Source organism: Stenella coeruleoalba (genome assembly GCF_951394435.1).
Source record: "Stenella coeruleoalba genome assembly, chromosome: 2".
In the NCBI taxonomy this organism is placed as follows: Eukaryota; Metazoa; Chordata; class Mammalia; order Artiodactyla; family Delphinidae; genus Stenella; species Stenella coeruleoalba.
In genome coordinates this window covers 105,589,213-105,602,665 of record NC_137147.1, presented here as the reverse complement: position 1 = coordinate 105,602,665, position 13,453 = coordinate 105,589,213, and the positions used below count along the sequence as shown (strand labels likewise).

At 38.6% G+C, this 13,453-nt stretch overlaps 1 protein-coding gene across 8 annotated transcripts in view; it reads left to right on the top strand.

The window, feature by feature from the left end:
• LOC307181787 (5-formyltetrahydrofolate cyclo-ligase) overlaps positions 1–13,453 on the top strand; it is a 263,359-nt gene that overhangs the window by 98,112 nt on the left and 151,794 nt on the right. The gene's annotated exons all lie outside the window — the stretch shown is intronic.

Sequence of the window (13,453 nt, the reverse complement as noted above, 5' to 3'; positions counted from 1 at the left end):
TCCACATTTAGGACATAGATGTGAGAATGATTTACTTTTTTATTCTATTTTCTTTTATATATATATATATTTTTGGCTGCATTGGGTCTTCGTTGCTGTGCGTGGGCTTTCTCTAGTTGTGGCCAGCAGGGGCTACTCTTTGTTGTGGTGCACAGAATTCTCACTGCAGTGGCTTCTCTTGTTGTGGAGCACGGGCTCTAGGTGCATGGGCTTCAGTAGTTGCAGCACATGGGCTCAGTAGTTGAGGCGCACGGGCTCTAGGGCACAGGCTCAGTAGATGTGGTGCACAGGCTTAATTGCTCCACGGCATGTGGGATTTTCCCAGACCAGGGATCGAACCTGTGTCCCCTGCATTGGCAGGCAGATTCTTAACCACTGTGCCACCAGGGAAATCAAGAGAATGATTTTCTGTCTGATGTAATTCAATATACTGGCTCCTAACTCACCAAAAGATGGCTGAGGTCTACATGAATATTTACATTTAATCAGACTAAGGCATCCCCTACCATATTTTTGCTGGAGAAAGAGAAGTTAAGAAGAGAAGCTAGTCTAATCTGCATATGAAATCTGGCCAACATAATATGTATTCCTTGTTCATTATCACTTATGTACAATCAGAGGCCAATTTTTCTTTCAAAAGAAGCCCCACAGCTGAGTTTTCAGCTTTTGCCAGGCCTCTCTTGAAAACTATTGTCAAACGAAGGAAAAAGCACTTTTCTATGCATAATTGAGCTTATCTAGAAGTGTTAAGTCTTTGCAGGGCAAATGGGAAGAGTGTGTGTGTGTGTGTGTGTGTGTGTGTGTGTGTGTGTGTGTGTGTGATGGGTAGCAAACTCAAACTGGTATGATTTAGTGAAAGGGCTGATTTATGTCCACTCCTGACCTGAGAACATTAATTGCAATATTCAGACAGGGTTTCTAGTTTATAAGAATATTTGAAATGGGGGTGAGGAGAGAATATTTTGTCTCCACTTTCAGACCTCCTGTCCCTTAGTAGTGGTGGCCTGTGGGTTCACAGGGTGACACAGGGAAAGACAGACTGACTTGGCTCATTGTCTATTAGGGCACTTTATAGACTTTTAGGATGTCTGCTGGCATCATGAGGGCAAACAGCACAGTGTCTCCTGCTTAGTGGAGTACACTTTGATCAAAGTGTCCATAGATTAAAAACCCCATCATTGAAACTAAATGAAGCAAAACAAGATGTAAAATGTACAGTCCTTATCAAAATTCCAGCTGCTATTTTTTTTTTTTTTTTTTTTTTTTTTTTGCATTACGCGGGCCTCTCACTGTTGTGGCCTCTCCCGTTGTGGAGCACAGGCTCCGGACGCGCAGGCTCAGCGGCCATGGCTCACGGGCCCAGCCGCTCCGCGGCATGTGGGATCTTCCCGGACCAGGGCACGAACCCGTGTCCCCTGCATCGGCAGGCAGACTCTCAACCACTGCGCCACCAGGGAAGCCCCAGCTGCTATTTTTGTAGGAATTGACAAGCTGATTTTAAAATTCACATAGAAATGCAAAAATGCACAAAACCTGAAATAGCACACCCTCTCCAAAAAAGTCAGTGGAGAATTCACACTTATCAACTGTAAAACTTACTCCAAAGGTACAGTAATCAAAACAGTGTGATACTAACATAGGGATGAACATATAAATCGATGGGATATAATTGAGGATACAGGAAAAAAGAAGCCCCTCACATTTATGGTCAATTAATATTTGACAAGAGTGCTAAAACAAATAAGGGAACGAATACGTAGTCTTTTCAACAAATGGTGCTGGAACAACTGTATATCCACATGCAAAGAATGAAGTTGGACAGCTACCTTAAAGCATATACAAAAATTAACTTGAAAGGAATCAAAGACTTAAATATAAGAGCCAAAGTTGTAAAACTCTTAGGAAAAAACACAGGAGTAAATCTTCATGATGTTGGATTAAGAAATGGTTTCTTAGATATGAAACCAAAAGCAAATGTGACAAAAGAAAAATAGCTATATTGGACTTTATCAAAATTAAAAATTTTTGTATTTCAGAGGATACTATCAAGAAAGTTAAAAGACAGCCCATAAGATGGAAGAAAATATTTTCAGGTCCTATATCTGTAGGGGGACTGGTATTCAGATCTCTTACAACTCAATAACAAAAAGACAAAATCCCAGTTAAAAATGGCAAAGGATCTGAATAGACATTTCTCCAAATAACATATACAAATTGCCAATAAGCACATGAAAAGATGCTCAACTCACTAATTATTAGGGAAATGCAAATCAAAACCACAGTGAGATACCATGACACAACCACTATTTATTCTGATCAGAATGCTCTTAATAATATTTCTATCTTTGGAATTAATTTAGATTTTCTTTATGACTTAAAATATGGTCTATTTTTATAAATGATCTAAATGTAATTGAAAAGAAGGAATATCCTGTATTATCATGGGACAGGGTTGATATATAGCTATAAGATATACTTCATTGATTATGTATTAAGGTTTTCTTTATCCTTGCTAGATATTTTCTCATTAATCTGTCTAGGTCAGAGGAAGGTGTTTTAAATTCTCTTATTATTAGTATGGATTTGTCTAGTTTTCCTTTTATCTTCTATAGTTTGTGGTTTATTAAAGTTTCTGCTATATTATTTTGTGCACAGAAATTTATGTACAACTTCATTATGCATTATCACTTTTAGCATTATAAAGTATCCTTCTTTGTATTTTTTAATGCTTTTAATCATTTTTTTTTATTCCAGTTGCTTGTTTGTTTATTTATTTATTTTTGACTGCACTGGTTCTTTGTTGCTGTGCGTGGGCTTTCTCTAGTTGCGGTGAGTGGGGGCTACTCTTTGTTGCGGTGCGCAGGCTTCTCACTGCGGTGGCTTCTCTTTGTTGTGCAGCATGGGCTCTAGGCATGCGGGCTTCAGTAGTTGTGAATCGTGGTCTCTAGAGCACAGTCTCAGTAGTTGTGGCGCACGGGCATATTTGCTCCCCGGCATGTGGGATCTTCCTGGACCAGAGCTTGAAGCCATGTCCCCTGCATTGGCGAACGGATTCTTAACCACTGCGCCACAAGGGAAGTCCCAATGCTTTTAAGCTTGAATTATAGATTATTTGACACAAAGATCATAACACCTGCTTTCATTTTATCTTTACCTTAAAATTTTTTTTACCCTTTATTTTAACTTTTCTGAAGTGGTTTTGTGTATGTGTCCCTTAAAAAATCATAAAGTTTCATTGGCTTTGTTAACTGATCTAAAATCTATATATACATATAGATTTTTAAGTGAGTTTAGGTTATTTACATTTATTCATATTAGTGAAGGTTTGGTTTCAGTTGTCATGTTGTTTTGTGTTACATTTACTGTAAACAAATAAAGTTACTTTCTCTTTGGCTTACAAGTACCAAAACCTAAGCAGCAAAACAAAGTAGCTTAAGCAAAGATGTAGGACTTTTTGGAAGGTCACTAGGAAAACTCATAGAATGTAAGGTGGAACTAGAAATCAGGGCAACAGATTAAAGGAACTTTAATAGGGGAGATTGGTTCAAGATGGTGGAGTAGAAGGACATGTGCTCACTCCCTCTTGCAAGAGCACTGTAATCACAACTAACTGCTGAACAATCATTGACAGGAAGACACTGGAACTCACCAAAAAGGATACCCAACTTCCAAAGACAAAGGAGAAGCCACAATGAGACGGTAGGAGGGTCACAATCACAAAAAAATCAAATCTCATAACTGCTGGGTGGGTGACTCACAAACTGGAGAACAATTATACCACAGAATTCCACCCACTGGAATGAAGGTTCTGAGGCTCACATCAGGCTTCCCAACCAGGGGTTCTGGCAACGGGAGGAGGAATTCCCAGAGAATCAGATTTTGAAGCCTAGTGGGGTTTGATTGCAGGACTTCAACAGGACTGGGGGAAACAGAAACTCCACTCTGGGAGGGCACACACAAATTAGTGTGTGCCTCAGGACCCAGAGAGAAGGAGCAGTGACCCCATAGGAGGCTGAACCAGATGTACCTGCTTGTGCTGGAGGGTCTCCTGCAGAGGTTGGGGGTGGCTGTGGCTCACTGTGGGGACAAGGACACTGGCAACAGAGTTCTGGGAAGTACTCCTTGGCGTGAGCCCTCCCAGAGTCCACCATTAGCCCCACCAAAGAGCCTGTAGGCTCCAGTGCTGGGTTGCCTCAGGCCAAACAATCAACAGGGAGAGAACCCAGCCCCACCCATCAGCAGACAAGTGGATTAAAGTTTTACTGAGCCTGACCACCAGAGTAACACCCAGCTCTACCCACCACCAGTCCTTCCCATCAGGAAGCTCGCACAAGCCTCTTAGATAGCCTCATCCACCAGAGGGCAGAGAGCAGAAGCAAGAAGACCTACAATCCTGCAGCCTGTGGAATGAAAACCACATTCACAGAAAGATAGACAAAATGAAAAGGCACAGGACTATGTACCAGATGAAGGAACAAGATAAAACCCCAGAAAAACAACTAAATGAAGTGGAGATAGGCCACCTTCCAGAAAAAGAATTCAGAGTAATGATAGTGAAGATGATCCAGGACCTCAGAAAAAGAATAAAGGCAAAGATCGAGAAGATGCAAGAAATGTTTAACAAAGACCTAGAAGAATTAAAGAACAAACAAACAGAGATGAAAAATACAATACAATAACTGAAATGAAAACTACACTAGAAGGAATCAATAGCAGAATTACTGAGGCAGAAGAACGGATAAGTGACCCGGAAGACAGAATGGTGGAATTCACTGCTGTGGAACAGAAAAAAGAAAAAAGAACAAAAAGAAATGAAGACAGCCTAAGAGACCTCTGGGACAACATTAAACACAACAACATTCGCATTACAGGGGTCCCAGAAGGAGAAGAGAGACAGAAAGGACCTGAGAAAATATTGAAGAGATTATAGTCGAAAACTTCCCTAATATAGGAAGGGAAATAGCCACCCAAGTCCAGGAAACACAGAGAGTCCCAGGCAGGATAAACCCAAGGAGAAACACACTGAGACACATAGTAATCAAATTGACAAAAATTAAAGACAAAGAAAAATTATTAAAAGCAACAAGGGAAAAATGACAAATAATATACAAGGGAACTCCCATAAAGTTAACAGCTGATTTCTCAGCAGAAACTCCACAAGCCAGAAAGGAGTGGAATGACATATTTAAAGTGATGAAAGGGAAGAACCTACAAGCGAGATTACTCTACCTGGCAATGATCTCGTTCAGAGTCGATGGAGAAATCAAAAGCTTTACAGACAAGCAAAAGCTAAGAGAATTCAGCACCACCAAACCAGCTCTACAACAAATGCTAAAGGAACTTCTCTAAGTGGGAAACACAAGAGAAGTAAAAAAAACCCCAAATAATTAAGAAAATGGAAATAGAAACATACATATCAATAATTACCTTAAATGTAAATGGATTAAATGCTCCAACCAAAAGACACAGACTGGCTGAATGGATACAAAAACAAGACCCATCTATATGCTCTCTACAAGAAACCCACTTCAGACCTAGGGACACATACAGACTGAAAGTGAGGGGATGGAAAAAGATATTCCACGCAAATGGAAATCACAAGAAAGCTGGAGTACCAATACTCATATCAGATAAAATAGACTTTAAAATAAAGACTGTCACAAGAGGTAAGGAAGGACACTACAGAATGATCAAGGGATCAATCCAAGAAGAAGATATAACAATTGTAAATATTTATGCACCCCACATAGGAGCACCTCAATACATAAGGCAAATGCTAACAGCTATAAAAGAGGAAATTGACAGTAACACAATAATAGTGGGGGACTTTAACACTTCACTTACACCAATGGACAGATTATCCAGACAGAAAATTAATAAGGAATCGCAAGCTTTAAATGACACAATAGACCAGATAGATTTAATTGATATTTATAGGACATTCCATCCAAAAACAGCAGATTACACCTTCTTCTCAAGTGCACACAGAACATTCTCCAGGATAGAACACATCTTGGGTCACAAATCAAGCCTCAGTAAATTTAAGAAAATTGAAATCATATCAAGCATCTTTTCCAACCACTACGCTATGAGATTAGAAATAGATTACAGGGAAAAAACGCAAAAAACACAAACACATGGAGGCTAAACAATATGCTACTAAATAACCAAGAAATCACTGATGAAATCAGTAGGAAATCAAAAAATAGCTTGAGACAAATGACAATGAAAACATGATGATCCAGAACCTGTGGGATGCAGCAAAAGCAGTTCTAAGAGGGATGATTATAGCAATACAAGCCTACCTCAAGGAACAAGAAAAATCTCTAATTAACAATCTAACCTTACATCTAAAGGAACCAGAGAAAGAAGAACAAACAAAACCCAAAGTTAGTAGAAGGAAAGAAATCATAAAGATCAGAGCAGAAATAAATGAAACAGAAACAAAAAAAAACAATAGCAAAGATTAATAAAACTAAAAGCTGGTTCTTTGAGAAAATAAACAAAATTGATAAACCCTTAGCCAGACTCATCAAGAAAAAGAGGGAGAGGACTCAAATCAATAAAATTAGAAATCAAAAAGAAGTTACAATGGACACCGCAGAAATACAAAGCATCCTAAGAGACTACTACAAGCAACTCTATGCCAATAAAATGAACAACCTGGGAGAAATGAAACAAATTCTTGGAAAGGTATAACCTTCCAAGACTGAACAAGGAAGAAATAGAAAATATGAATAAACCAATCACAAGTAATGAAATTGAAACTGTGATTAAAAATCTTCCAACAAACAAAAGTCCAGGACCAGATGGCTTCACAGGTGAATTCTATCAAACATTTAGAGAAGAGCTAACACCCATCCTTCTCATACTCTTCCCAAAAATTGCAGAGGAAGGAACACTCCCAAACTCATTCTACATGGCCACCATCACCCTGATACCCAAACCAAACAGAGATACTATAAAAAAAGAAAATTACAGATCAATATCACTGATAAGTATAGATGCGAAAATCCTGAACAAAATACTAGCAAACAAAATCCAACACATTAAAAGGATCATATTCCATGATCAAGTGGGGTTTATCCCTGGGATGCAAGGATTTTTCAATATACACAAATCCATCAATGTGATACACCATATTAATAAACTGAAGAATAAAAACCATATGATCATCTCAATAGATGCAGAATAAGCTTTTGACAAAATTCAACACCCATGATGATAAAAACTCTCTAGAAAGTGGGCATAGAGGTAACCTACCTCAAAATGATAAAGGCCATATACAACAAACCCACAGCAAACATCATTCTCAATGATGAAAAGCTGAAAGGATTTCCTCTAACATCAGGAACAACACAAGGATGTCCACTCTTGCCACTATTATTCAACATAGTTTTGAAAGTCCTAGCCACAGCAATCAGAGAAGAAAAAGAGATAAAAAGAACACAAATTGGAAAAGAATAAGTAAAACTGTCACTCTTTGCCGATGACATGATACTATACATAGAGAATCCTAAAGACACTATCAGAAAACTACTAGAGCTAATCAATGAATTTGGTAAAGTAGTAGGATACAAAATTAATGCACAGAAATCTCTTGCATTCTTATACACTAATGATGAAAAATCTGAAAGAGAAATTAAGGAAACACTCCCATTTACCATTCAACAAAAAGAATAAAATACGTAGGAATAAACCTACCTAAGGAGACAAAAGACTTGCAGGAAACTATAAGACACTGATGAAAGAAATTAAGGATGATAGAAACAGATGGAGAGGTATACTATGTTCTTGGATTGGCAGAATCAACATTGTGAAAATGACTGTACTGCCCAAAGCAATCTAAAGATTCAATGCAATCCCTATCAAACTACCAATGGCATTTTTCACAGAACTAGAACAAAAAATTTCACAATTTGTATGGAAACACAAAAGACCCCAAATAGCCAAAGCAATCTTGAGAAAGAAAAACGGAGCTGGAGGAATCAGGCTCCCTGACTTCAGACTATACTACAAAGCTACAGTAATCAAGACAGTATAGTACTGGCACAAAAACAGAAATATAGGTCAGTGGAACAGGATAGAAAGCCCATAGGTAAACCCACACACAGATGGTCACCTTATCTTTGATAAGGGAGGCAAGAGTATACAATGGAGAAAAGACAGCCTCTTCAATAAGTGGTGCTGGGAAAACTGGACAGCTACATGTAAAAGAATGAATAGAACACTTCCTAACACGATACACAAAAATAAACTCAAAATGGATTAAAGACCTAAATGTAAGGCCAGATACTATAAAAACTCTTAGAGGAAAACATAGGAAGAACACTCTTTGACATAAATCACAGGAAGATCTGTTTTGATCCACCTCCTAGAGTAAAGGAAATAAAAACAAAAAGAAATAAATGGGACTTAATGAAACTTAAAAGCTTTTGCAAAGCAAAGGAAGCTACAAACAAGATGAAAAGACAACCCTCAGAATGGGAGAAAATATTTGCTAACAAATCAATGGACAAAGGATTAATCTCCAAAATATATAAATAGCTCATACAGCTCAATATTATAAAAGCAAACAACCAAATCAAAAAATGGGCAGAAGACCTAAATAGACATATCTCCAAAGAAGACATACAGATGGTCAAGAAGCACATGAAAGGCTGTTCAACATCACTAATTATTAGAGAAATGCAAATCAAAACTACAATGAGGTATCACCTCACACTGGTTAGAATGGGCATCATCAGAAAATCTACAAACAACAAATGCTGGAGAGGGTGTGGAGAAAAGGGAACCCTCTTGCACTGTTGGTGGGAATGTAAATTGATATAGGCACTATGGAGAACAGTATGGAGGTTCCTTAAAAAACTAAAAATAGAACTACCATATGACCTAGCAATCCCACTACTGGGCATATACTCAGCGAAAACCACCATAATTCAAAAAAACACATGCACCCCAATGTTCATTGCAGCACTACTTACAATAGCCAGGTCATGGAAGCAACTTAAATGCCCGTCGACAGAAAAATGGATAAAGAAGTTGTGATACATATATACAATGGAATATTACTCTGCTGTAAAAAGGAATGAAATTGGGTCATTTGCAGAGTCGTGGGTGGACCTAGAGAATGTCATACAGAGTGAACTAAGTCAGAAAGAGAAAAACAAGTATCATATATTAATGCATACATGTGGAATCTGGAAAAATGGTGCAGATGAACCAGTTTGCAAGGCAGAAATAGAGACACAGATGTAGCAAACAAATGTATGGACACCAAGGGGGGAAAGCGGGGGGGCAGTGGTGGTGGTGGGATGAATTGGGAGATTGGGATTGACATATATACACTAATATGTATAAAATAGATAACTAATAAGAACCTGCTGTAAAATAATTCAAAAAATCCCACCAACTTTAATAAGCAAATTGACAGAAAACTGGTGTGGAGCATGGCAGAGATGGCAGGGACAGAGAGAATGGCTGGGAGTAAGATTCTGGGTGGGTGGGTAGGGACTCGTGGAAAAGTACCAGGTCCCTACCCACCCACCATTTAATAGTCAAGGAGGGCTGGAGAAGTTTTAAGAAGGCTATCTATGTGCAATTTAAACGTTTAATCTTTTAATTAACACAGAAAATGAGGGTCAAATTATGCTCTCCTCCTATGTTTTTATAGTGGTAAATTATACATAACATAAAATTTACGATCTTCACCATTTTTAAGTAAGCAGTTCAGTGGTATTAAGTACATTCATGATGTTATGCGATGATCACCACCGTCCATCTCCAGAACTCTTCATCCTCCCAAACTAAAACTCTGAATCTGTTAACACTAACTCCCCATTCCCTCCTCTCAAATCCCTGATAATGCCATTCCATTTTATATCACTATGAATTTGACTATTATAGGTACCTACATAAAAGTGGAATCATACATATTTGCCCTTTTGTGTCTGGCTTAGTTCACTTAGCGTACTCTCATAAAGATTCATCCATGTTGTAGCATGTGTCAGAATCTCATTCCTTTTTAAGGTAGAATAGTTAATATTCCATTGTATGTATATACCACATTTTGTTTATTCATTCATCTATTCATCCACTGATGGACATTTGGGTTGTTTCTACCTTTTAGCTATTGTGAATCATATTGCTATCATGGGTGCACAAATATCTGTTCAAGTCCCTGCTTTCAATACTTTTGGGTATATACACAGAAGTGGAATTGCTGGATCACATGGTAATTCTATGTTTCATATTTTGAGGAACCACCATTGTCATGTGCAATTCAAGTTGTTGGCACTTTTGGGCTTTCCAAGACTCCAAACCTTCACATTAATACCTCCTCACATTGATACCTCCTTCTCTCAACACTTTAATGCCATCCATGATACCTCCTTCTCTCAACCTCTGTAGCCAATCCCTCACCATTGATTTTACCTCCAAAATAGCTCCTTCCTCAATCCATCTAGTTCTTCTCCGTCTCCACCATATCCACGGTGGATTGAATGATCTTTATCTCTCTCTGGGTCTCTTCACATCCACCATTGTCTTTCTACAATCTGCTGTTTACACAGCAGCCCCATACAAAAGAGTATATTCCATTTATATGAATTATAAGAGCAGGCAAAACTAGTCTATGGTGAAGGATTTCAGAACAGTGGTAATTGTGGGGAAAGGATCAGGAGGTTGATGAGTTTAAGCAGTGGTCTCTGGGGAGATGAATTGCTCTATATCTCATTTGGATATTGATTATACTGGTGTTTACATTTACATTTCATCAGTCCGTATGCATTTTTTTCTATAGGTAAGTTATATCTCACTAAGAGAAATTCACATCTAACCATGCCTTTCAACACTTTGTCATCCCATCGCCAGGCTCTCCTTTCCACCAACACTGAAAATACTTTAGTGTCTTCTCTCTGCTATCCGGTTAAAGATCACATAGAGTTTTATCCTGGCCTGCATGTCCTGGTCCTCCTACATCTCTTCCCCATCTCTCCTTACACTTATCCTACCTTTCTGCATCCCATCTACCTGGCATTCTTTTGTTTCCTTGGCTCCTTCCTGCTGTAGCGTTTTAGGATATGCTCTTCCCTCTGCCTGAATTCTCTTCTGCCTCTTCCTATTCATCCCTCAGAATTTAGGGATGTCATTCACCCAGCGAAGTCTTCCCTGACTCTCCGAGTTATGAAATGCTTTCAAGCCTCATGGATTGTTCCTTTGGGCTCCGGACGCGCAGGCTCAGCGGCCATGGCTCACGGGCCCAGCCGCTCCGCGGCATGTGGGATCTTCCCGGACTGGGGCACGAACCCGTGTCCCCTGCATCATCAGGCGGACTCTCAACCACTGCGCCACCAGGGAAGCCCCCTTTATTTGATTTTTGTCCCTCTTCTCTGAGTTCAATGTCTGATTTTACTCATCTTTTTATCCCCAGGACCTATCAGAGTTGCCTGGTGCATAATAAATGGTCAATTTGAAAGACTAAAAGACAGACAAATTTAGAAGGAAAGAAAGTAAGTAAGAAAGAAAAAAAAGCAGATATTTTGAGAAAGTCAAGGGAAGAGACTGTTCGGCATTTGAAGGAAAAAACAAATAGAGTGAGATGTGAGTGATACAGAGAAAGCCAGAGGAGCAGGGCATTTGAGTAAAGGTGGCCAACGAGAATGCAAGGCTGCAGGAATTCACAGAAATCTTTTTATTTTATTTTTTAAACTTGAAGTAGAGTTGATTTCCAATGCTGTGCCCATCTCTGCTGTACAGCAAAGGGGCCCAGTTATACACATACAGACATTCTTTTTTTATATTCTTTTCCATTATGGTTTATCACAGGATATTGAATATAGTTCCCTGTGCTATACAGTAGGACCTTGTTGTTGATCCATTCTGTATATAATAATTTGAACTGCTAACCCCAAACTCTCAATCTATCCCTCCCCCATCCCCACCCCCTTGGCAACCACAAGTCTGTTCTCTATGTCTGTAAGTCTGTTTCTGTTTTGTAGATAGGTTCATTTGTGCCATATTTTAGATTCCACATATAAGTGATATCACATGCTATTTGTCTTTCTCTTTCTGACTTACTTCACTTAGTATGTTGATCTCTAGTTGCGTCCATATTGCTGCAAATGGCATTATTTTGTTCTTTTTTATGGCTGAGTAATATTACATTGTATATATGTACCACATCTTCTTTGTCCATTCATCTGTTGATGGACATTTAGGTTGTTTCCATGTTTTGGCTATTGTAAGCCGTGCTGCTATGAACATAGGGGTGCATGTATCTGTTTGAATTATACAATAGTTTTGTCTGGGTATATTCCCAGGAGTAGGATTGCTGGATCATATATGGTAATTCTATTTTTAGTTTTCTGAGGAATCTCCATACTGTTTTCCATAGTGGCTGTACTGACTTATATTCCCACCAACAGTGTAGGAGGGTTTCCTTTTCTCCACATTCTCTCCAGCACTTGTTATTTATAGACTTTTTAATAATGGCCATTCTGACCAGTATGAGGTGATACCTCATTGTAGTTTTGATTTCCATTTCTCTAATAATTAGGGAATTCACAGAAATCTTAAGAGAGGGATTGGATTCCCCTAAGGGCCTGAAAGAGAGACTTTGAGTCAATTTTATCTAAATCTCAAAGGACAAGATGACCCTAAAATGAGGTTACCATGCAGGTGAAGTTTTTAGTACAGAACAGACTCTAAATAAATGTTAATTCCCTTTGCCCCATTCTGTCTCTTCTGGGAAAGGCCTTAAACTGCATCACTGTGGTACCTTCACTCCTCATTTGTCTTTCTTGTCCCACCAGAAACAGAGAGAAAAAAAGAACATGCTACCTGACGTTCTTCCGGACAAAAACTTGCCATGGTTTCTGTCCATCCAGGACAAATCTCAAAAGAACCACATTCATAGTCTCAAAAATGTTTGGGAATCAGATAGGGATATACATCACCATCAGCCAATCACCAACCTTCATAAGCTATTAATTGTTTTAAATCCTTTTCCTTTAAAAAAATCTATGACTGCTTTATGTTGGTCAGTTACTTGCTATCTTCATTTGTTTAACATCTGTCTTCTGTCAGACACTCCTTAACAGAGCTGTACTTTTCTCTGAACAGTTCAATCACAATGGAGTAAAACAGAGTAGCTCTGAAACCAGTTCAGCAATCTCCTCATGCCACTTGTGTAGGTTGTTATGTGTCATTGCTGGTGCCCAGACTGGCAGCCCATTTTAGGGCACAGAGCAAATGTTTGCCAAGTTCTTCCCATAAGTTAGGCCCTTGATCTCACATTAATTTTGTTTTTTTCCCCTCTTTTATTTTTATTTCTTTATTTTTTAAATTAATTTTTATTGGAGTATAGTTGCTTTACAATGTTGTGTTAGTTTCTAGTGTACAGCACAGTGAATCAGCTATACATATACATATATCCCCTCTTTTTTGGATTCCC